Source organism: Bombina bombina, chromosome 3 (genome assembly GCF_027579735.1).
Source record: "Bombina bombina isolate aBomBom1 chromosome 3, aBomBom1.pri, whole genome shotgun sequence".
Taxonomy (NCBI): Eukaryota; Metazoa; Chordata; class Amphibia; order Anura; family Bombinatoridae; genus Bombina; species Bombina bombina.
Genome location: NC_069501.1, coordinates 902,726,702 through 902,749,911, shown reverse-complemented (window position 1 = coordinate 902,749,911; position 23,210 = coordinate 902,726,702). Strand labels below are relative to the sequence as shown.

At 40.2% G+C, this 23,210-nt stretch overlaps 2 protein-coding genes across 2 annotated transcripts in view; one reads left to right on the top strand and one right to left on the bottom strand.

The window, feature by feature from the left end:
• The window catches only part of DIS3 (DIS3 homolog, exosome endoribonuclease and 3'-5' exoribonuclease), a 172,035-nt gene extending 171,705 nt beyond the window's left edge, over nucleotides 1–330 (bottom strand). Inside the window, exon 1 of the mRNA XM_053707929.1 lies at nucleotides 277–330. The gene's annotated coding sequence lies outside the window, so the exon portion shown is untranslated. The remainder of the gene's footprint in view (nucleotides 1–276) is intronic.
• Nucleotides 331–686: 356 nt separating this feature from the next.
• PIBF1 (progesterone immunomodulatory binding factor 1) overlaps nucleotides 687–23,210 on the top strand; it is a 608,261-nt gene continuing 585,737 nt past the window's right edge. The window contains exon 1 of the mRNA XM_053707928.1: nucleotides 687–738. The gene's annotated coding sequence lies outside the window, so the exon portion shown is untranslated. The remainder of the gene's footprint in view (nucleotides 739–23,210) is intronic.

The following is a 23,210-nucleotide window of genomic DNA, read 5'->3' as shown; positions in this document are numbered from 1 at the left end:
AAAGCTGGCTGGCTGTGGAAAGTCTATGGGGAAAACAGGGACTTTATACCCCAAAATATGGCTCCCCTTTTTGTTCCTGGAGACACAAACACTGCAGTATTGTTGGTAGCCCTCATCTAAACCCCCACACCAATTTTTGAAGCAAAATTATGCGATATGGCCAAGAAAATAATTTAGAACGCTAAACTCAGATTTTACCCATAAACTATGCAAAGTGAGGCATAACGCTGCACAGCACATACACAATACAATAAAATAAAAGATTGATATTGATACCTGCTTCACACACTTCCTCTCCAGACGCCTCACTGCGCATGCGCAAGACACACGTGTAGTCTACAGGAAGAGGCGGAACATGAGCCTGTGCTCAGAACGAGGCTTGAAACGCAATCTGGAAATTCATCGTATTAACTACTAGCCAACAAGTGTTTTTTTTTTTTTTTTTGCGTGATGCAAATGACAATGAACTTGCTTTTTGTTCAACTTCAGAGCATACGCATGACACACACAAAAAATAGTACTATGAATAGTATTTAATGTACGAGCCCCTGTTGCTGTCAGTATGCGCCTCATGTAATGACGCTTTTCGGTTGCTATGGGTAACCGTAGTACTTGGCAAAGCAGATTGGGGGTGGAGTCTTAATGTGCGCAGGCGCATTGTCTGTTCAGTGTTTTGTTGTGTTCAGCGGGTGTTGAAGCGCGAGATATAGAACAGCTGCAGCTGGAAGACGGGAAGAGGTGAGTTGTGTGATGCATTTTTCTTTACGGTTACGACTTATATTGGAATGATTCATATTTGGATATTTTTTTAAATAAATGTTAGATATTCATACAGAGAAAGTCTACTATAAATGTTTTAAGACATTTGCAAAAAAGTTGAAAGAGCATGAGATATGTAAAAGAGACCTCCAAGGTCTTGAACGTGAATGCACTGTAACATCCTATTTTATTATAGCATATCACTTTTAGCTTCCTCCTAGAAAGTCTGCTCCCTGGACCAGTTATAACCATGGTGATGATTGGATCTAATGTTCTGGTCTAGTAATGACCATGCAAATATCAGTACTGCAGGATTCAGTTATATCCTTTAATAAGATGAAGGCTTACATGGTATAGTAAATAGCTTATTGCAGGTGCCTACATATTAGCATGATATTGCGAATATAAACAATGTCGTGTAGACAATGGCATGTAATTTACAAGTGTATCTAAAATAAAGTAGTTATTAAAATGGTGCAAAATGTATAATGTTAGATTTCACATGTACTGATTTTTATTATTTGATACAAGCACTTTGATATCCAGTAAACCTGGTAGGAACCATTGTGTCTAGAGCTTAGATTTTTATTTATTTTTTACTACTTTTTTTTGTCATATTGGTGGAGGCTTGTCCCTGTCACCCAATACAGCTGAAGGCATTATCTTCTCTATCACATACTGCAAAATTAATACTCCACTATTAGTTGGGGAGAAATAAAGATTTCCAGCTAGTTTCAGTTGTACTTGTTTCTATGCAAAAATAAACATCAAATTGATGTAACACAAAAATAAAAATGACAAATGCCCAACCATGCACCATATTGATTGAGGCAAATGTAAACCAAATTGAGTGACAAAATATACCCGCTTGCTTATACTTCAATCCTTTTTGTATATATCCACTCTGATTTTGTGCTTCGTTATTGGGTGCAGTGACAAATAAACCCAGTTACATTTTATACCAGCAATAAAGAGTGGTACCTAAAAACTGCCTGTGAACCAAGGCTATTTTTAAATAAAACATAAAAAAAAAAAAATGGCTCAAAGGACATGAAACCTCAAATATTTCTTTTGTGATTTATATAGAGCATGCAATTAAAAAAAACAAAAAAGTTTTCAATTCAATTCTATTGTCATTTACCTAGTTCTTATGATATTCTTTGTTGAATAGATATCAAGATAGACAGCGAGCACATTTCTGGAGCAGTGCATGACATGAAACATTGCTTCCACATACTGTTCTTATAAAACTGCTGCCATTTATTGTTCCAGTCACGTGCACACTCCTATACCTTCCTGTTTGTTTTTCAACAAAGGATACAAAGAGAACAAAGTACATTTTATAATAGAAGTAAGTTAGAACGTTTTTTTTTTTAATATTATGCTCTATTAAAATGATAAAATACTTTTTTGGGGGGTTTTATGTCCCTTTAATAAAACACAAAGTTAGATATGATTACATTTTGAGACTTCCGTTGGGGGCTGTGCAGTATAGTTTACCTGCACGCAGGTGTGGTGAGAGGACGCCTTCTACTGGTTCCCCGCTCTCTGCCACGTACCTGGGTAATCCACCCCAGGTTGATGGTGGCGTTCTGCAGAGTTTGTTTCCTGCTGAGGGTTGGAAGTCCGCCGAAGTGGCTGTGACTGCGGGGCAGTCCGAATTTTAAAATTCCCTTCATTAGGGACATCACAGAAAGATTTACAGGCTGGTGCCGATAACAAGCAAAGGAAGAGCCCGTGCTAGGCTGTCAAGATATCCACCCCCCTGGTCGGGGTTTTTCGTTGCAGCGGTGTTGGGAACTAGAGCGCATCAAGTGACCCGCGGTGGTTGAGATAAGCCCCGCCGGTGCTGGATATATTCCAAGACGTCAGCCGGTAAGCTAGGAGTTAAGAAGGGGAGGAAAAACCCTGTGCTGCGCCTGCTGGGCTAGTATACGCCTCTTACTACTGGCTGTGAAGCAGGTAAGAGCTGCTGTTGTGAAAGACTTACCGCTATACTATGTTGGCCCCGCTTGAGGACTGTGTACCTCTATACCTAATGCTCTGGTAACTGCTACTATCTGAGCCAGGGCTTATAGTAAAAGTCCTACGTATCAGGCTCCCGGCCCCCCTAAGCCCTTTGTGTTTAAAAAATTATCTATCCGAGTTCAGAGTCACCTGTGCAGAGAAGGGTGCAGGAGCAGCCTAAGAGAGTGCCACTCTTTACAGGAGCGGTGAGAAGGCCAGTATCTTTGTTTTGCACCCATCATTTGTCGGCATATATACGGTTGTACTCTTATCTTGGTCTGGGTCTCCAGTAAACCTCTTGTGTCCTTGAAGTGCTACCGTAACACAGAGCTGTGCGGTTAAGGAGGCTTGGAGTAAATTTCCCTATAACCTGCTGGATACATTATTGCAAATATATTAAATCCTTGAGAATACAGGTGTAGTGGAGGAGGAGAGAGCACTTGAAATAGGCTGCAAAGGTTAGCATTGTGTTTGCACTGGAGTCCGTTAAAAGCAAGTGCATTTTCTTCCAAACTCTGGCGGACACTTTGTAAGGAGTCCTATTGCTTTACTGGGACTGTTGTTTTAGACTATGATCTGGGACCTTATCTGTTTTTGGAAATTTGGCTGTGTCCTGTAATTAGGAAAGAAAAATGGAGAAAGGGGAGAGAGAAGAAAGGGGAAAGAAGAAAAAGGGAAAAAAAAAGGAATAAAAAGATAAAAGGAAGGCTAAAGTCTAGCTAAGTTCACGCCAACAAGAATAACATCTTCACTAAAGACTTCCCTGGTTTGGTATGGACGTTATTAATTGAGGGGCTAACTGTATATTATATGTGCCCTACAGGTATATCTAGGGTAGCTTAATTTTTTGCTTAAAAATGTTTCTGGTCAAATGGGGTTGTATTGGCAAATAATGACCTTACTTTGTGATTTGTAATGCATACATAGGCTGAAAAATTGTTGAAGCAATATTAGGAAGTCTAGATAGCCTGTATTATTAGACAGTATCTGTGAGGGGGTCGAGTTTGGATAGGTTTATGAGAGGGATGTGCTGTGTTGAATAAATTGTAAAAATGCCCCACTATGCAAGAGTTTGCGGCAAGGGACTCAAAGGGAAAGGGCAGTAACTATATTATCTCTAATATTTGTTGGTAACTGAGTTCAGGTAAAATATAGCTTCAGAGAGTGCCCTGGGTATCAGGCTTTAATATCACTTTGTTTGCTGTGCATAATAATTTCACTTGTTGCTTTATTTCACTTAAGTATCGCCGGTCGTGATACAGGATTTTCACGTTTTGTCACTTTATTTTGTTTTTTTTTACACTCCCTTAATATTCAAGGTTTCTGGCAGGACCGCCGTGTCCCTTAATGACACCCTTTCCTCCCCTTTTTTTTTTTTTTTCTCTCTCTCTTAAACACATTTATTAGAATAATACTAATTCACTGTATTACAGACACATGGAAAAATTTGTGACACAAGGAAAGGTTAGTTCACCTAGAATGCCTGTTAAAAGGATAAAAAAGCTAAGCTGGCAGATGCCAGTGCAGAAAATATGCCTGATAATATCTCTGTTGAAACTCATACTTTGATTGCCCAACTTGCAGATATTTTTACCCCCCAATTTGAGAGCATTAAAAAAGAGTTGGGGACTATCTCCGCCGACTTGAGTCTCTTATCTGCTGAGGTGAGACAATTTGCCTCCCGAATGCAGGAGGCAGAGGACAGAATTTCTACACTAGAAGACAGAGTCCATATACAAGAGGAGACTATCTCTAGTCAAGATACTAAAATTAATTCCTTACAATTACGCCTTGAGGATCGCTCAAGGCGTAATAACATCCGAATTGTAGGCCTGCCCGAGTCCCCCGAATTTGAGGATCTCATGCAATTTACAGCTGTTATATTGCCCAAAGCGTTAGGGTTCCCCCCCCCAGCAAATACCTCTATCTATAGAAAGAGCCCATAGAGTGGGCCCAAGAAATTCCCCTGGAAATGGTAGGACAAAAGATAGAATGGTTATTTTTAAACTCTTAAAGTTCCAAGATAAAGTGGAAATCTTCAAAATGTTTTGGAAAAGGGCCCCGTTTATGATAGGGAATCATAAGATCTTATTGTTCCAAGATTTCTCCTCTGAGACAGCGGCGAGGAGGAAGCTGATGTCCCCGTTCTGTTCCCAACTTATTAAGTCTGGAGTACGTGCCTGGATGATTTATCCGGCCAAGATTATAGTAGAGGACGGGGAAAGTAGGCTGACCTTCGCAGAGATCTCAGAGGTGAAGAATTTTATTCATTCGAAACAGTGCTAGGGGCCCGAATTTTGTTTTTTTATGTTTTTTTCAGAAGATTTTCAAAGTATGGTATATGTCTTGAAGTTTTCTAGGGTTTCTTCCCTAGGAAGTGTTATAAAGATGTCTCCGCTAGTAAGGATGTCTCTGCTAGTGAGGATTAATACTTTTTTTCCCAACGTTTTATGGTATGGATGCTGTGATGGATTGTTTTTTTTTTTTTTTTTTTTTCCTCCCTTCTTCCTTCCCGCTTCGCTGTGGGCTTCCTTCCTCAGTTGCCTTTTTTCATCTTTCGATATATATCTCATCTGGGGTGGGGTGACCTGCATGGCAGGGATCTGGGAATTTTAATAAAGTTTGTCTTGAGATGATATCTGTAGGTAATGTGAAGATTTTATCTTGGAATGTGGGAGGGGTGACATCCCCTATTAAGCGTAAACTAATAATCAAAAGACTCGGTAAATTAGACCCGAGTATAGTGTTTTTGCAGGAAACGCACCTTAAAGATAAAGAAATCCCAAAACTTAAATCTAAATGGGTGGGGGAGGTGATAGCCACCCCCTGCATGGTTAGGAAAAAACGGGGTAGCTATACTTTTTAATAAAAACCTCATATAAAGTGGTGAATATAGAAAGAGATGAGAATGCAAGATATATTTTAGTACACATTCAAATTAATGACACAAGACTAGTACTATGCAATATCTATGGCCCCAATAGGCTCTCTATTGGATTTTGGGAAAAAATGAGGACTAAGCTGTTTCCTTATATTAATCAAAATTAGATTATTGGGGGAGACTTTAACATGTCTCTATGTCCTGAATTGGAGAGACACGGGTCAAGAAATTCTGTAGAATATAATAAACAAGCTAAACATTTTAAGAGATTATGCCATAAGTTAAAGGTAGTAGATATCTGGAGAATAAAGAACCCGGATTCTCGTACATATACATGTGAATCTAAAGTCCATAAAACCTTTTCAAGGATAGACTTTTTATTGATTGCGGAGTCCTTATCTGTTTTAAAAACAGAGTCTTGCATAAATGATATAATGATTTCAGATCATGCTATTATCTCGGTTTCTTTTGATTCCAATTTTCAGCCTAAGGACAAAAATACGTTTTTTTTCCCCCCCTAAATATCTTTTTAATAATGTAAGATTTACACAATGGTTAAGACAGAAGTGGAAAGAGTATGCTGATCATAATAGGGCCTATTATGATAAAATAGAGATATTTTGGGAAGCTTCGAAAGCCTTCCTGCGTGGGGAAATTAAGGCATATCTCTGTATAAAAAGAAAAAAAATGAATGCCCGGGAAGTACAACTTTCTAATCAGGTAAGAAATACTTACAGAAAGTTTGTTGCAGAGCATGGGAACACCAATTGGGATAATTATATTAAAGCTAGGCAAGCGCGAGATATCTTCTTGAAAAACAAATCGCAAGAAGAAGAGTTAAAGACTAGTCTTCTTTATAGTGGCATTCATGGTACCTCGGCGAAATATCTTGCAAGACTGGTACAAAATAGAAAGAGAAAGAACTATATTCTTGCTATTCGTGATGAAAAGCATAGATATACAGCGATGGAAGATATCAGTAAAGCATTTTATAACTATTATCAGAAGCTCTATACAACCCCAGGTATTAATGTGTTAAATCAGGAAAACTTTTGGGCAGACATTGAGATGCTGAAGGTATCTGAAACAGAATTGGTGGCATTAAATAGTCCAATTACAGTTGATGAGATTCTCAAGGGCATAGATAAGGCTAAACTAAACAAAGAAGCGGGCCCTGACGGTCTTCCGGCAGAATTTTTGAAAATATTATGGGATGATATTAAATATACACTAGAAAAATTGTTTAATAGTTATTATAGTATGAATATGGTGCCGTCTAGATTTTTCTCAGCAGCAAATATTTCATTGATTTTGAAAAAAGATAAACATAGTGAGGAACTAGCTTCTTATAGTCCAATATCAGTATTGAATGCCGATTATAAAATCCTTGCGGCTATTATTTCAGAGAGACTGTCTAAATGTCTTGATAAGCTCATACATATAGATCAGGTAGGTTTCATGAAGACAAGGAATTCATCTAAGAACATCCGGAAAGTAATCAATTACCTGGATTTTGTGTGGAATTCTGAGAAAAATCCGAGTTATAGTAGAGTTGACTCAGCTATTATCACATTTGATGCTAAGAAAGATTTTGACTCTATTGTCTGGAAACATCTTTTTTAGAGTACTAGCAGAATTGGGATTTAAAGATCAGTTTTCTCAATTTATACAGAATTTATATAAACACCCAATATCATTTTTGTTAATTAATGGGGTTCTTTCTCCTCAGATTAATCTTGGTAGGGGAACAAGACAGGGGTGTCCACTATCTCCCCTACTTTTTAATATGGCTATTGAACCACTGGCAATCTGGCTTCAAAACTCTATCAAGGGGATTGCTCTGGGGGTGCACAATCTTAAAACTCTTTTATATGCAGATGATCTATGTGTGGAGAATACATCTCAAGAAATCCCAATTGTTCTAACATGCCTGGAGACATATAGCTCTTTCTCAGGTTATAAAATTAATTGTGAAAAGAGTGAACTGATGTGGATAAAAAGGTCAGGGTATAGTCTACAAAAGCTACCTTTTAAAGAAGTAGTTACATTGAAGTATTTGGGTATATTTCTTAATTCCAACCCTAAAACTTGGTATAATATTAATTTTACCCCTCTTATAGAGAAAATTAAATCTGACCTGGAAGCGTGGGTGCAGCTCCCGCTTTCGATAACGGCAAGGGTGAATGTAATTAAAACAATTGTTTTTCCACGCTTGTTATATCTTCTTCAAAATCTTCCTCTCTTGATCCCTAAAGGTGATATTAGAGCTATTTATAAGTATTTTTCAAAATTTATATGGAAAAATAAGAAACCGCGTATTTCATTGAAAAAATTGATGCAACCCTGTAGAATGGCAGGGCTGGCCTTACCTAATATTTATCTATATAATATTACTATGTTGGCAAGGATCGCTGTAGATTGGTTGTCGGATGCTAACATTTTTTCTACCATTGATCTGGAAAGCTATCTGTCATACCCTTTTTCTCTAAAAGCTATCTTACATTGTCCAGTCAAGAAACTTCCAGTAAATATTACTGGTCTTGTGTCATTAAAGAATGTAGTAATAGGTTGGCAGAAGTTGTGTACTATACTAGAAATGGACTTTTCTTTTTTAGAGTTTTTGCCAATAAGGGGTAACGTAAATTTTTCTCCAGGGATACACCAGTTAGTATTTCAGACCTGGGCGGAAAAGGGTCTCATAGTCATTCAACAGCTTTTATCAGCTGAGGGGTATTTATTAACGTTTGAGAATCTTAGGCATAAGTTTGGTCTTCATAGTAATAATTTTTATGCGTATTTACAAATAAGACACTATATACAGGAATGGAATTGGGATGTTAGCAGGGAAGGAGAGTGGGCCGAGGTTAAGAGTTGGATGAAAATCTTCAGAGCTGGGAATACATCCATATCCTTGATGTATGACATAATGCTTGCCAAACAAAGTTTATTTTTATTGAATAAGACCTGTGAGTCTTGGTTACCTTATTTGGCAGATATAAACACGGATAAAATCACAGCAAGCTGCACTATGATAAGTAAATATCAAATTCCGATGAGTTGGAGGGAAGCTCATTTTAAACTCATAAATAATTTTTATCTAACTCCGGCTAGGCTCTCAAGATTTTCTCCCCAGCTAAGTATTGTGTGCCCACGTTGTTCATCGGTGGCAGCAGATCTGGTGCATATGTACTGGTATTGTCCAAAGATCTTACAGCTTTGGAAGAAGGTGGCTTTCTGGCTCAATAAGCACTATCAATTAAATATTGCCTTAGAGCCAGAGAATATATTCTTGTTAAATACCCAGATCCTGGTCTCCCCTCTAGGCCTGACTATACTAAATACTATAATCCTATTAGTAAGACATTTAATAGCTAAAAACTGGAAGGCAAAGCGGGCCCCCTCATTAAAATTTGTCCTCCAAGAAATCCAAAATCAGATTATTTTTTAATCTTACCATACTAGGTTCTTGAAAGAGAAAAAAAATTAAACAATTCTTACTTGGTTGGTTGCCCATAATTAAATCCTACCCAATTGGTACCCAAAAAGCTATTCTTTTTCCCTTCTTGAGCTCAGAAAGTTTCATGGATTTGGTCTTATTAGGAGACTTTCCTGCTGATTGGATAGTGCTCGGATAGAGCTATAGGTGGCGCTAACAGTAGGTGGGACTGAGGAAGGGAGCTCCTCGGCATTTAGTTTATTTTGTTCGTTCACCCTTTTTTTTTTTTTTCCTGTTTTGTCTTGTCTTCTTTTTTTTTTCTCTCTTGTTTGCTTTTTTGTTTTGCATTAGTTTGTTGTAGGCTGGTTAAGAGTGATTTCAAATAATGATAAAAAATCCCAACATTGTGGTATTAATAAGACATTTATTTTGTAGAAGAATATTTAATGCAAATGATAAAAGTGTTGTACAGACCCGAATACAAACATGTTCATTATAAACTGATATAGTACTTGGTAAATGTGCATTAATGTATGCTGTGGTATCTTACAATTCTACCAATTGTATTTCATGTTACTACACCCTGCGTGGTGTTTTTGTTGTTACGCTGTCTTTTTTCTTTTTCCTACAATACCAATTGTTGGCTATAAATAAATAAATAAAAATAAAAAAAGATATGATTACATTTTAAATAAGGATTCTTATTGTTATTTTTTTAAATAAATGTGGATCTTATTCTATTTATATTACAGAGAGAATATAAAGGGACATTCCAGCCAAAATTGACATGCACATCAATGCTTTTCACTTTTGAATATAACCATTTTGCAATATACTTGTGTGACGACCAGGGTTAACCAACCCTGCACCAGTCACTTGTTTAGTTAAAGTGGAAAGGGTCTGTTAACCCTTTCTGTGCCCATCTGTCACAGTCAAGCCACTCCAGCAAGCCTGTGACTTAGTTCATTGGGTGCAAGTGTTAACAACACTCTCTAGTCTGTCCTAGACTTAGAAAAAATGCCCAAACTTCCCTTTAAAGGGACACTGAACCCAATTTTTTTTTTTCGTGATTCAGATAGAGCATGACATTTTAAGCAACTTTCTAATTTACTCCTATTATCAAATTTTCATAATTCCCTTGGTATCTTTATTTGAAATGCAAGAATGTAAGTTTAAATGCCAGCCCATTTTTGGTGAACAACCTAGGTTGTCCTTGCTGATTGGTGGATAAATTAATCCACCAATCAAAAACTGCTGTCCAGAGTTCTGAACCAAGAAAAAAGCTTAGATGCCTTTTTTCAAATAAAGATATCAAGAGAATGAAGAAACATTGATAATAGGAGTAAATTAGAAAGTTGCTTAAAATTGCATGCTCTATCTGAATCACAAAAGAAAAAAATTGGGTTCAGTGTCCCTTTAATGCCACCCACCCTAAAATATCTCTAAGCTGCCACCACTTAAGAGTGATTATATGGGAAATCTTAAAGGGACATAATACTCATATGCTAAATCACTTGAAACTGATGCAGTAAAACTGTAAAAAGCTGACAGGAAAATATCACCTGAACATCTCTATGTAAAAAAAGGAAGATATTTTACCTCACAATCTCCTCAGCTCAGCAGAGTAAGTTCTGTGTAAAAAGTTATACTCAGCCGCTCCCAGCTGCAGGTAAAAAAAATGAAGAAATGAACAGCAGTGCTGAGGTCATGAACTCTTTTACTGTGATATCATGAGATTTGACTTAACTCTCATGAGATTTCATTGTAAACTTCCTTTAAACTAAATAGGGAAATAACATGAGAGTGCACGAGGCTCAACTCCTAAGCTGTCCCAGGACAGACATACTAATATGCTGCTTAGAAATCCTTTACAATGGGATGTGTTTACTGAGGAACTTTTGAGGTAAAATATCTTTCTTTTTTACATAGAGATGTTCAGGTGATATTTTCTAGTCAGCTTTTTACAGCTATACTTCATCACTTTCAAGTGTTTAAACATTTGGGTATTATGGCCCTTTAAGGAATCCAGAATACAATTTAGCAAAAACTCATCTAAAATCACAGTATAAATATTACCAGTCTCTTTCAGTAACGCGGTTCAAATATTATAAAAAAGGCAAAAGTTTAATAAAGGAATGATTTATTATGCAAAAAAATATGCACAATGCATTATTAATAAAAAGGTGTTAACAAATAGAATTATATACAAGCAAACAGTTGTAAAATAAAAAGGAGAAATAACACAATCCTATACTTTACTAGCTTTAGATATCTGTGCCAGGGAGCTTGGCCAGGAATGATGGTCATTCACTCAGAAATATTCACTCCCCTCTTTTTACGAAATGTCATAAAGTTCAGAGTCTTTTGCTGAAATTATTGAACACCTTAGAACTTCTGTTTTACATATTCAGTGCCTACACCTATGTAAGCAATTTCACAGTGATATCATGAGAATTAGTTTGGTACCAAATATGATATGGTTGTCATATTTTCATCATCTAGTGTCATAATATGGTTAAAAGCATGTTGTTACTAGTGTCCTCTGATCGACCTTATCTAGCTCTGGGTAGAGGCACTGTTTTTTGTATCTTGTGCTGACATTTTTAATTACTTGATGCATCAATGGATATGCAATAACATTTGGTTAAGTGGAACTTAGAAACTATTTATTAGGGGTTCTGACTTATATAAGGGAAAACACAGCAACACATTTCTTCTTGAAAAAACAAATGTTTTTAGCACACAAGCTAAAGAAAATTAACCCATTAGCATCTAAATCAAGAGGTATTCATGACAACTTGTTTTTGCAAAAATGCTTCTAGTGAAAGTTATTACTGTTTTAGTGTGCGCTTTTATTGTGCATGTGCACATGAAGCATATCTAAATATGCTTGTCTGCTCAGTGGCTTGTATCATGTAAATTGAGTCATCACAAACACAATACAAGGCACCAACAGCTCTCTGAGTTGTTCAAAAGGCTGTTGCATGAAGCATATTTAGAAATATACTTTACATGCACAGTAAAAGCTCACATTTAAAACTAGGGTTGCACCGATACCATTTTTTTAAGACCAAGTACAAGTACCGATACTTGTTTTCAAATACTCGCCGATACCAATTACCGATACTTTTTTTTATGTCATGTGACAGTTTACCAAGCACAATACAAACTAATTATTTAAGATTCCTTCTTTATAATTTTGAAGGACTGTAACTCAAAAGACATTATGAAATAATAAAACAGGTTTTATTTGTCACAGAGTTCTCAGAACATGTTTAGAAATAAAAATATTACAATAAAATATATTAACAACAACAATAAATAACAAATATAAAATTGCAACCAACCAAAAGTGCCACACAGTAAAAAATAGAACAGAATACTGTTTAATCATGGTGAACAACACTATGGGCTAGATTACATTTGACTGGTAAGCTTTACCAATGCTCTCATTACAAGTCCTACTCCATTAAAGGCTATGGAGTTGGAAATGTGAACAGAGCATTGGTAAAGCTTACCAATCAAATGTAATCTAAATCTAGTCCTATAATTGCAGGATGAGTGTTCATTGGGATTAACTTAATTTTTCCTATGAGTACTCTTCCTGCAATTATATAAGCTAAGATGTTCCTCAGAGTACAGTATGTTTTGAACATAATTGTGCAAGATGAGAACTAGCAGTATAAAAGGCAATCTAGCAATTAGAATAATTTTTCAAAAGTTAGTGGCAAGTTCTTTTTAAGGAACAGAACAGAAGCATCTCTGTATGTTCAGCTATACGTCTGTTTTTGCTATCAGTAAGGAGGTTCAACTTTCCACACTACTGCATGGGGCAGAAAGAAATTTTTGGGCCATTTTAGCCAGAGCTGGAAATCTCAGTTTATTAACTGCCCAGTACTTCAGGGGTTTGTCTGAACGCAATACTGTGAACTCTCCTACAATAATACAAATAAGAGCAATTTGTATTGGCAGAACAGTAGTAAACAATTTTTAGTTTAGTCTCCACTCCAGCTTTAAGTGAAATGGGAACATACAGTTTGAAAAAAACACCACAAGATAGCATATGGGTAGTAAGTGGAGGTATCGGTTTAAGTATCGGTGCATTTGCACGAGTACAAGTACTCATGTAAGTACTTGGTATCGGTACCGATACCGATACTAGTATCGGTATTGGTGCAACCCTATTTAAAACCATGATTACTTTTACTAGAAAGAAGCCTTTTGGCTAATGCAAGTATATTGCAAAAATGCTTATATTCAAAAGCAATACAATGATATACTTATCAGTTTGGGCTGGAATGCCCAAGTTTTCTTAGGAGACCAAATATTAGAAAACTGTAGTGTAGTTCAGTGGGTTTCAAAACTATTGTAAATACTGAGGGTTAAGTAGCAGTTTTAATATGGATATAGGATATCTTTAATCAGCATATTTTATGCATATTTAATTAAGGATTCCTGTTCATTATGTCCCTTTAAAGGACTTTATTAGTTAGTGTTTGTTGCTTTAAATTTAAGGAATTACAGGAGTGGAATTGTCTTTGATTACTGTGTATCTGAATTGCATCAGACACTGTGGATTAATAGTATTTTCAAATATCTTTTTACTAGTCCTAAAGCCCGTGCACACGGGCCAATTTTTTTAAGTACCGCAGTTCCAACCCTTGCTCCCTCTCTCTCCCCCTCTCTTTTGAGCTCTATCTCCCCCTCTTTTTTGAGCTCTCTCTCCCCCTCTTGTGCTCTCTCTCTCCCCCTCTTGTGCTCTCTCTCTCCCCCTTTTGTGCTCTCTCTCTCCCCCTCTTGTGCTCTCTCTCTCCCCCTCTTGTGCTCTCTCTCTCCCCCTCTTGTGCTCTCTCTCTCTCCCCCTCTTGTGCTCTCTCTCTCTCCCCCTCTTGTGCTCTCTCTCTCTCCCCCTCTTGTGCTCTCTCTCTCTCTCTCACCCTCTTGTGCTCTCTCTCTCTCTCTCCCCCTCTTGTGCTCTCTCTCTCTCTCTCCCCCTCTTGTGCTCTCTCTCTCTCTCCCCCTCTTGTGCTCTCTCTCCCCCTCTTGTGCTCTCTCTCTCTCCCCCTCTTGTGCTCTCTCTCTCTCCCCCTCTTGTGCTCTCTCTCTCTCCCCCTCTTGTGCTCTCTCTCTCTCCCCCTCTTGTGCTCGCTCTCTCTCCCCCTCTTGTGCTCTCTCTCTCCCCCTCTTTTGCTTTCTCCCCCCTCTTTTGCTTTCTCCCCCCTCTTTTGCTTTCTCCCTCCTCTTTTGCTTTCTCCCTCCTCTTTTGCTTTCTCCCCCCTCTTTTGCTTTCTCCCCACTCTTTTGCTTTCTCCCCCCCTCTCTTTTGCGCTCTCTCCCCCCTCTCTTTTGCGCTCTCTCCCCCCTCTCTTTTGCGCTCTCTCCCCCCTCTCTTTTGCGCTCTCTCCCCCCCTCTTTTGCGCTCTCTCCCCCCCTCTCTTTTGCGCTCTCTCCCCCCTCTCTTTTGCGCTCTCTCCCCCCTCTCTTTTGCGCTCTCTCCCCCCTCTCTTTTGCGCTCTCTCCCCCCTCTCTTTTGCGCTCTCTCCCCCCTTTCTTTTGCGCTCTCTCCCCCCTCTCTTTTGCGCTCTCTCCCCCCTTTCTTTTGCGCTCTCTCCCCCCTCTCTTTTGCGCTCTCTCCCCCCCCTCTCTTTTGCGCTCTCCCCCCCCCCTCTCTTTTGCGCTCTCTCCCCCCCCTCTCTTTTGCGCTCTCTCTCCCCCCCCTCTCTTTTGCGCTCTCTCCCCCCTCTCTTTTGCGCTCTCTCCCCCCTCTCTTTTGCGCTCTCTCCCCCCCTCTCTTTTGCGCTCTCTCCCCCCCTCTCTTTTGCGCTCTCTCCCCCCCCTCTCTTTTGCGCTCTCTCCCCCCCTCTCTTTTGCGCTCTCTCCCCCCCTCTCTTTTGCGCTCTCTCCCCCCCTCTCTTTTGCGCTCTCTCCCCCCCTCTCTTTTGCGCTCTCTCCCCCCTCTCTTTTGCTTGCTTTCTCTCTTTCCCTCCTCTCTTTTGCTCTTTCCCTTCTCTCTTTTGGTCTCTCTCTCCCCTCTGTTTTGCTCTCCCCTCTGTTTTGCTCTCCCTTCTGTTTTGCTCTCCCCTCTTTTTTTCTCTGTCACTTGACCATGCCGCTGCCACCACGGCTGCTCCCGTGGACCACGCCCCTTCACGTACGCCCCCGACCACACCCCATCACGCCACGCACGGTAACGACCCCACCAGGCAGCTTCCACAGTGCGCACTCCTCTACTGCTCAAGGCCAGGTATGTTTGTCCTCGTGCAGTCTCTACTGCACATTACTGCATCTGACAAACCTACCTGGCCTTTTAGTATATGGGATTAGTTTCCATATGTATACTTTTAACATGACGTTCAATAAAGTATCAATTTTTGTGTTAAAGTGATCCTAGTGTTTTTGAAACTCTAGGATTTACCAGTGCAACAAATAAAGGGGACTTTCAGTATAAAATACTTCATGCTGAAAGTTCCTTTGTCTGCAATGTTCGCCGAGATGAGCACCTTAGGCAGCCCATGGCAGAAGGCTATTTTATCACTGAGGTGATTTTAGCCAATAGCATGCTCGCTATCCACCATAATGCCATCTGGCCCACACTGCTATTGGCTAAGAGTTGGAAACGTCACCTCACTGAAAAATAGAGTTCTGCCGTGGGCTGCCTGAGGATCTCAGCACAGCGAATGCTTCAGACAAATAAAGGAGCTTTCAGCATGAAGTAATTAATACTTCATGACTTAAAGTCCCCTTTATTTGTTCCACTGGTAAATCCTAGCTTTTAAAAAATGCAAGGATTTATTTATTTTCGATAAGACTCATTGCTGCTCTTTTGTATGCATGATAGAAATTTTTAATATGTTTGTTATTGTTCAACTACAACAGGGGTGTCCAAACTTTGCTCTCCAGAGGTTTTGGAACTACATTTCCCATGATGCTCAGCTAGATAAAATGCTGGCTGAGAATCATCGGAAATGTAGTTCTAAAACCTCTGGAGAGCAAAGTTTGGACACCCCTGAACTACAACATGTGAACTACAGACTTTTGTAAAAGGGGCCTATTTCAAATTTAACAGCATCCTGCTTTTCTTCTGTTATGTGTGATCAGTCCACGGGTCATCATTACTTCTGGGATATAACTCCTCCCCAACAGGAAATGCAAGAGGATTCACCCAGCAGAGCTGCATATAGCTCCTCCCCTCTACGTCACTCCCAGTCATTCTCTTGCACCCAACGACTAGATAGGATGTGTGAGAGGACTATGGTGATTATACTTAGTTTTTTATAACTTCAATCAAAAGTTTGTTATTTTACAATAGCACCGGAGCGTGTTATTACCTCTCTGGCAGAGTTTGAAGAAGAATCTACCAGAGTTTTTTACTATGATTTTAACCGGAGTAGTTAAGATCATATTGCTGTTTCTCGGCCATCTGAGGGAGGTAAAAGCTTCAGATCAGGGGACAGCGGGCAGATGAATCTGCATTGAGGTATGTAGCAGTTTTTATTTTCTGAATGGAATTGATGAGAAAATCCTGCCATACCGTTATAATGACATGTATGTATACTCTACACTTCAGTATTCTGGGGATGGTATTTCACTGGAATTACTCTGTTAAAAGTACATTAAACCTTTTAATAGGTATTTATTATGTTAAACGTTTTTGCTGGAATGTAGAATCGTTTGCATTTTCTGAGGTACTGAGTGAATAAATGTTTGGGCATTATTTTTCCACTTGGCAGTTGCTTGTTTTAATTGTGACAGTTTCGTTTCTCTCTCACTGCTGTGTGTGAGGGGGAGGGGCCGTTTTTGGCGCTCTTTGCTACGCATCAAAAATTTCCAGTCAGTTACTCTTGTATTTCCTGCATGATCCGGTTCATCTCTAACAGAACTCAGGGGTCTTCAAACTTCTTTGGAGGGAGGTAGATTCTCTCAGCAGAGCTGTGAGACTTATATATTGACTGTGATTAAAAACGTTGCTCTGTAATTTTTATGTTTCAAATTTAATTATTGTTACTTTACTAATGGGAACAAACCTTTGCTAAAAGTTGTGTTGTTTTCAAGGATTGATGCTATAACTGTTTTTCAGTTCATTATTTCAACTGTCATTTAATCGTTTAGTGCTTCTTTGAGGCACAGTACGTTTTTGTTAAATAAGATTGTAACCAAGTTGCAAGTTTATTGCTAGTGTGTTAAACATGTCTGATTCAGAGGAAGATACCTGTGTCATTTGTTCCAATGCCAAGGTGGAGCCCAATAGAAATTTATGTACTAACTGTATTGATGCTACTTTAAATAAAAGCCAATCTGTACAAATTGAACAAATTTCACCAAACAGCGAGGGGAGAGTTATGCCGACTAACTCGCCTCACGTGTCAGTACCTGCATCTCCCGCCCGGGAGGTGCGTGATATTGTGGCGCCTAGTACATCTGGGCGGCCATTACAGATAACATTACAAGATATGGCTACTGTTATGACTGAAGTTTTGGCTAAATTACCAGAACTAAGAGGCAAGCGTGATCACTCTGGGGTGAGAACAGAGTGCGCTGATAATACTAGGGCCATGTCTGATACTGCGTCACAGCTTGCAGAGCATGAGGACGGAGAGCTTCATTCTGTGGGTGACGGTTCTGATCCAAACAGATTGGATTCAGATATTTCAAATTTTAAATTTAAATTGGAGAACCTCCGTGTATTACTAGGGGAGGTTTTAGCGGCTCTTAATGATTGTAACACTGTTGCAATACCAGAGAAATTGTGTAGGTTGGATAAATACTTTGCGGTACCGGCGAGTACTGACGTTTTTCCTATACCTAAGAGACTAACTGAAATTGTTACTAAGGAGTGGGATAGACCCGGTGTGCCGTTCTCACCCCCTCCAATATTTAGAAAGATGTTTCCAATAGACGCCACCACACGGGACTTATGGCAAACGGTACCTAAGGTGGAGGGAGCAGTTTCTACTTTAGCTAAGCGTACCACTATCCCGGTGGAGGATAGCTGTGCTTTTTCAGATCCAATGGATAAAAAATTAGAGGGTTACCTTAAGAAAATGTTTGTTCAACAAGGTTTTATATTGCAACCCCTTGCATGCATCGCGCCGATTACGGCTGCGGCAGCATTTTGGATTGAGTCTCTGGAAGAGAACCTTAGTTCAGCTACGCTGGACGACATTACGGACAGGCTTAGAGTCCTTAAACTAGCTAATTCCTTCATTTCGGAGGCCGTAGTACATTTAACCAAACTTACGGCTAAGAACTCAGGATTCGCCATTCAGGCACGTAGGGCGCTGTGGCTAAAATCCTGGTCAGCTGATGTAACTTCTAAGTCCAAATTACTTAATATTCCTTTCAAGGGGCAAACTTTATTTGGGCCCGGTTTGAAAGAAATTATCGCTGACATTACAGGAGGTAAGGGCCACGCCCTGCCTCAAGACAAAGCCAAAGCTAAGGCTAGACAGTCTAATTTTCGTCCCTTTCGGAATTTCAAAGCAGGAGCAGCACCAACTTCCACTGCACCAAAACAGGAAGGAGCTGTTGCTCGTTACAGACAAGGCTGGAAACCTAACCAGTCCTGGAACAAGGGCAAGCAGGCCAGGAAACCTGCTGCTGCCCCAAAGACAGCATGAATCGAGGGCCCCCGATCCGGGACCGGATCTAGTGGGGGGCAGACTCTCTCTCTTCGCCCAGGCTTGGGCAAGAGATGTTCAGGATCCCTGGGCGCTAGAGATCATATCTCAGGGATACCTTCTAGACTTCAAATTCTCTCCCCCAAGAGGGAGATTTCATCTGTCAAGGTTGTCAACAAACCAGATAAAGAAAGAAGCGTTTCTACGCTGTGTACAAGATCTGTTATTAATGGGAGTGATCCATCCGGTTCCGCGGTCGGAACAAGGACAAGGGTTTTACTCAAACCTGTTTGTGGTTCCCAAAAAAGAGGGAACTTTCAGGCCAATCTTGGATTTAAAGATCCTAAACAAATTCCTAAGAGTTCCATCGTTCAAAATGGAAACTATTCGGACAATCTTACCCATGATCCAAAAGGGTCAGTACATGACCACAGTGGATTTAAAGGATGCTTACCTTCACATACCGATTCACAAAGATCATTACCGGTATCTAAGGTTTGCCTTCTTAGACAGGCATTACCAGTTTGTAGCTCTTCCATTCGGATTGGCTACGGCTCCAAGAATCTTCACAAAGGTTCTGGGTGCCCTTCTGGCGGTACTAAGACCGCGAGGAATTTCGGTAGCTCCGTACCTAGACGACATTCTGATACAAGCTTCAAGCTTTCAAACTGCCAAGTCTCATACAGAGTTAGTTCTGGCATTTCTAAGGTCGCATGGATGGAAAGTGAACGAAAAGAAGAGTTCTCTCTTTCCTCTCACAAGAGTTCCATTCTTAGGGACTCTTATAGATTCTGTAGAAATGAAGATTTATCTGACAGAAGACAGATTAACAAAGCTTCTAAATGCATGCCGTGTCCTTCATTCCATTCAACTCCCGTCAGTAGCTCAATGCATGGAGGTGATCGGCTTAATGGTAGCAGCAATGGACATAGTACCCTTTGCACGTCTACATCTCAGACCGCTGCAATTGTGCATGCTGAGTCAGTGGAATGGGGATTACTCAGACTTGTCCCCTACTCTGAATCTGGATCAAGAGACCAGAAACTCTCTTCTATGGTGGCTTTCTCGGCCACATCTGTCCAGGGGGATGCCATTCAGCAGGCCGGACTGGACAATTGTAACAACAGACGCCAGCCTACTAGGTTGGGGCGCTGTCTGGAATTCTCTGAAGGCTCAGGGACAATGGAATCAGGAGGAAAGTCTCCTGCCAATAAACATTCTGGAATTGAGAGCAGTTCTCAATGCCCTTCTGGCTTGACCCCAGTTAAAAACTCGGGGGTTCATCAGGTTTCAGTCGGACAACATCACGACTGTAGCTTACATCAACCATCAAGGAGGGACAAGAAGCTCCCTAGCAATGATGGAAGTATCAAAGATAATTCGCTGGGCAGAGTCTCACTCTTGCCACCTGTCAGCAATCCACATCCCGGGAGTGGAGAACTGGGAGGCGGATTTCTTGAGTCGCCAGACTTTTCATCCGGGGGAGTGGGAACTTCATCCGGAGGTCTTTGCCCAAATACTTCGAAGTTGGGGCAAACCAGAGATAGATCTCATGGCGTCTCGCCAGAACGCCAAACTTCCTCGCTACGGGTCCAGATCCAGGGATCCGGGAGCGGTTCTGATAGATGCTTTGACAGCACCTTGGAACTTCGGGATGGCTTATGTGTTTCCACCCTTCCCGCTGCTTCCTCGATTGATTGCCAAAATCAAACAGGAGAGAGCATCAGTGATTCTAATAGCGCCTGCATGGCCACGCAGGACTTGGTATGCAGATCTAGTGGACATGTCATCCTGTCCGCCTTGGTCTCTACCTCTAAGACAGGACCTTCTGATACAGGGTCCATTCGAACATCAAAATCTAACTTCTCTGAAGCTGACTGCTTGGAAATTGAACGCTTGATTTTATCAAAACGTGGTTTTTCTGAGTCGGTTATTGATACCCTGATACAGGCTAGGAAGCCTGTTACCAGAAGGATTTACCATAAGATATGGCGTAAATACCTATACTGGTGCGAATCCAAAGGTTACTCCTGGAGTAAGGTTAGGATTCCTAGGATATTGTCCTTTCTACAAGAGGGTTTAGAAAAGGGTTTATCGGCTAGTTCATTAAAGGGACAGATCTCAGCTCTGTCCATCTTGTTACACAGGCGTCTGTCAGAAAATCCAGATGTCCAGGCCTTTTGTCAGGCTTTAGCTAGGATCAAGCCTGTGTTTAAAACTGTTGCTCCGCCATGGAGTTTAAACCTTGTTCTTAACGTTCTACAAGGAGTTCCGTTTGAACCACTTCATTCCATTGATATAAAGTTGTTATCTTGGAAAGTGTTATTTTTAATGGCTATTTCTTCGGCTCGGAGAGTCTCTGAGTTATCAGCTTTACATTGTGATTCTCCTTATTTGATTTTTCATTCAGATAAGGTAGTTCTGCGTACAAAACCTGGGTTCTTACCTAAGGTAGTCACTAACAGGAACATCAATCAAGAGATCGTGGTGCCTTCCCTGTGCCCGAATCCTTCTTCAAAGAAGGAACGTCTTCTACACAATCTGGATGTAGTTCGTGCCCTCAAGTTCTACTTGCAGGCAACTAAGGATTTTCGACAGACATCTTCCCTGTTTGTCGTGTACTCTGGTCAGAGGAGAGGTCATAAGGCTTCGGCTACCTCTCTCTCCTTCTGGCTTCGTAGCATAATTCGTTTAACCTATGAGACTGCTGGACAGCAGCCTCCTGAAAGAATTACAGCTCATTCTACTAGAGCTGTGGCTTCCACTTGGGCCTTTAAGAATGAGGCCTCTGTTGAACAGATTTGCAAGGCTGCAACTTGGTCTTCACTTCATACTTTTTCCAAATTTTACAAATTTGACACTTTTGCTTCTTCGGAGGCTATTTTTGGGAGAAAGGTTCTTCAGGCAGTGGTTCCTTCTGTATAATGAGCCTGCCTATCCCTCCCGTCATCCGTGTACTTTTGCTTTGGTATTGGTATCCCAGAAGTAATGATGACCCGTGGACTGATCACACATAACAGAAGAAAACATAATTTATGCTTACCTGATAAATTCCTTTCTTCTGTTGTGTGATCAGTCCACGGCCCGCCCTGTTTTTTTAAGGCAGGTAAATATCTTTTAAATTATACTCCAGTCACCACTTCACCCTTGGTTTCTCCTTTCTCGTTGATTCTTGGTCGAATGACTGGGAGTGACGTAGAGGGGAGGAGCTATATGCAGCTCTGCTGGGTGAATCCTCTTGCATTTCCTGTTGGGGAGGAGTTATATCCCAGAAGTAATGATGACCCGTGGACTGATCACACAACAGAAGAAAGGAATTTATCAGGTAAGCATAAATTATGTTTTTTTCTTCTGAAAGTGAAAGAGGAACTGCTGCTTATGGCAAATTCCACTACTTTCAAAATGTGCTGCCTTTTGCATTAAAGGGACTGTTTACTTGAAAATGTTTGTTTAAAAAGATAGATTACCTTGTATTAAAACCTCTGCACACTTTCCCCTTATCTCAGTTCTTTTGACAGACTTGCATTTTAGCCAATCAGTGCTGACTCTTAAATAACTCCACATGAGTGAGCACAACGTTATCTATATGGCACACGTGAACTAGCACCCTCTAGCTGTATAAAATGGTCAAAATGCACTGTGATAAGAATCCACTTCAAGGGCTTAGAAATGAGCATATGAGCCTACCTTAGCTTTCAACAAAAAATGCCAAGAGAACAAAGCGTGGGAAAAAAGGGCTGCAGGTGCAGTGTCGGCTTAAAGTGAAAGTCAATCTTAGCGTTTTACAAACGCTAGGATTGACAATTGAAACAAATAAAGGGGACTTTCATTATGAAGTATAAGATACTTCATATAGAAAGCTCCTTTATTTGTTTCAATTGATCGCCGTGTTTACCTTGTACAGCAGCCCACGGCAAAAAAAATTGTTGCTAAGAGGTGACGTTTTCACCTCTTAGCCAAAAGCCGTGTGGTAAATCCGACTTGTGTCCATGGGAGCCGGTTTTACTGACGGCTATTGGCTAAAAGGTGAAAACGTCACCTCTTAGCAAATAAATGTTTAAGCCGTGGGCTGCTTTAGCAGCTAAGAACGGCAATCGATTGAAACAAATAAAGGAGCTTTCTACATGAAGTATCTTATATTTAATGAATGGTGAAAAGTTCTCAAAGTCCAGCACCTGGGATCCAAGGTGTGCAAACACGGGGGCACTGCACAATACCCCCAGTAAATGTAACAAGAGATGATAGTCGCACCACCAAGTTCAGTGAATAATTTTCTTTATTGAGCCAAGATCAAAAAATCAGCAACGTTTCGGACACAAGTCCTTAATCTTGCATGATGAGTCCCCTTTATTTGTTTCAATAGGCAATCCTAGTGTTTGTAAAACGCTAGGATTGAATTTCACTTTAAATCGTTTCAGGAAAATATTTTAAGAACCATTTACTTCTGTATTGGCTCTGCACTGGTAGTGAGCTTGTCAGCAGCCAAGCGAAAATTTAATACATGAGTAAT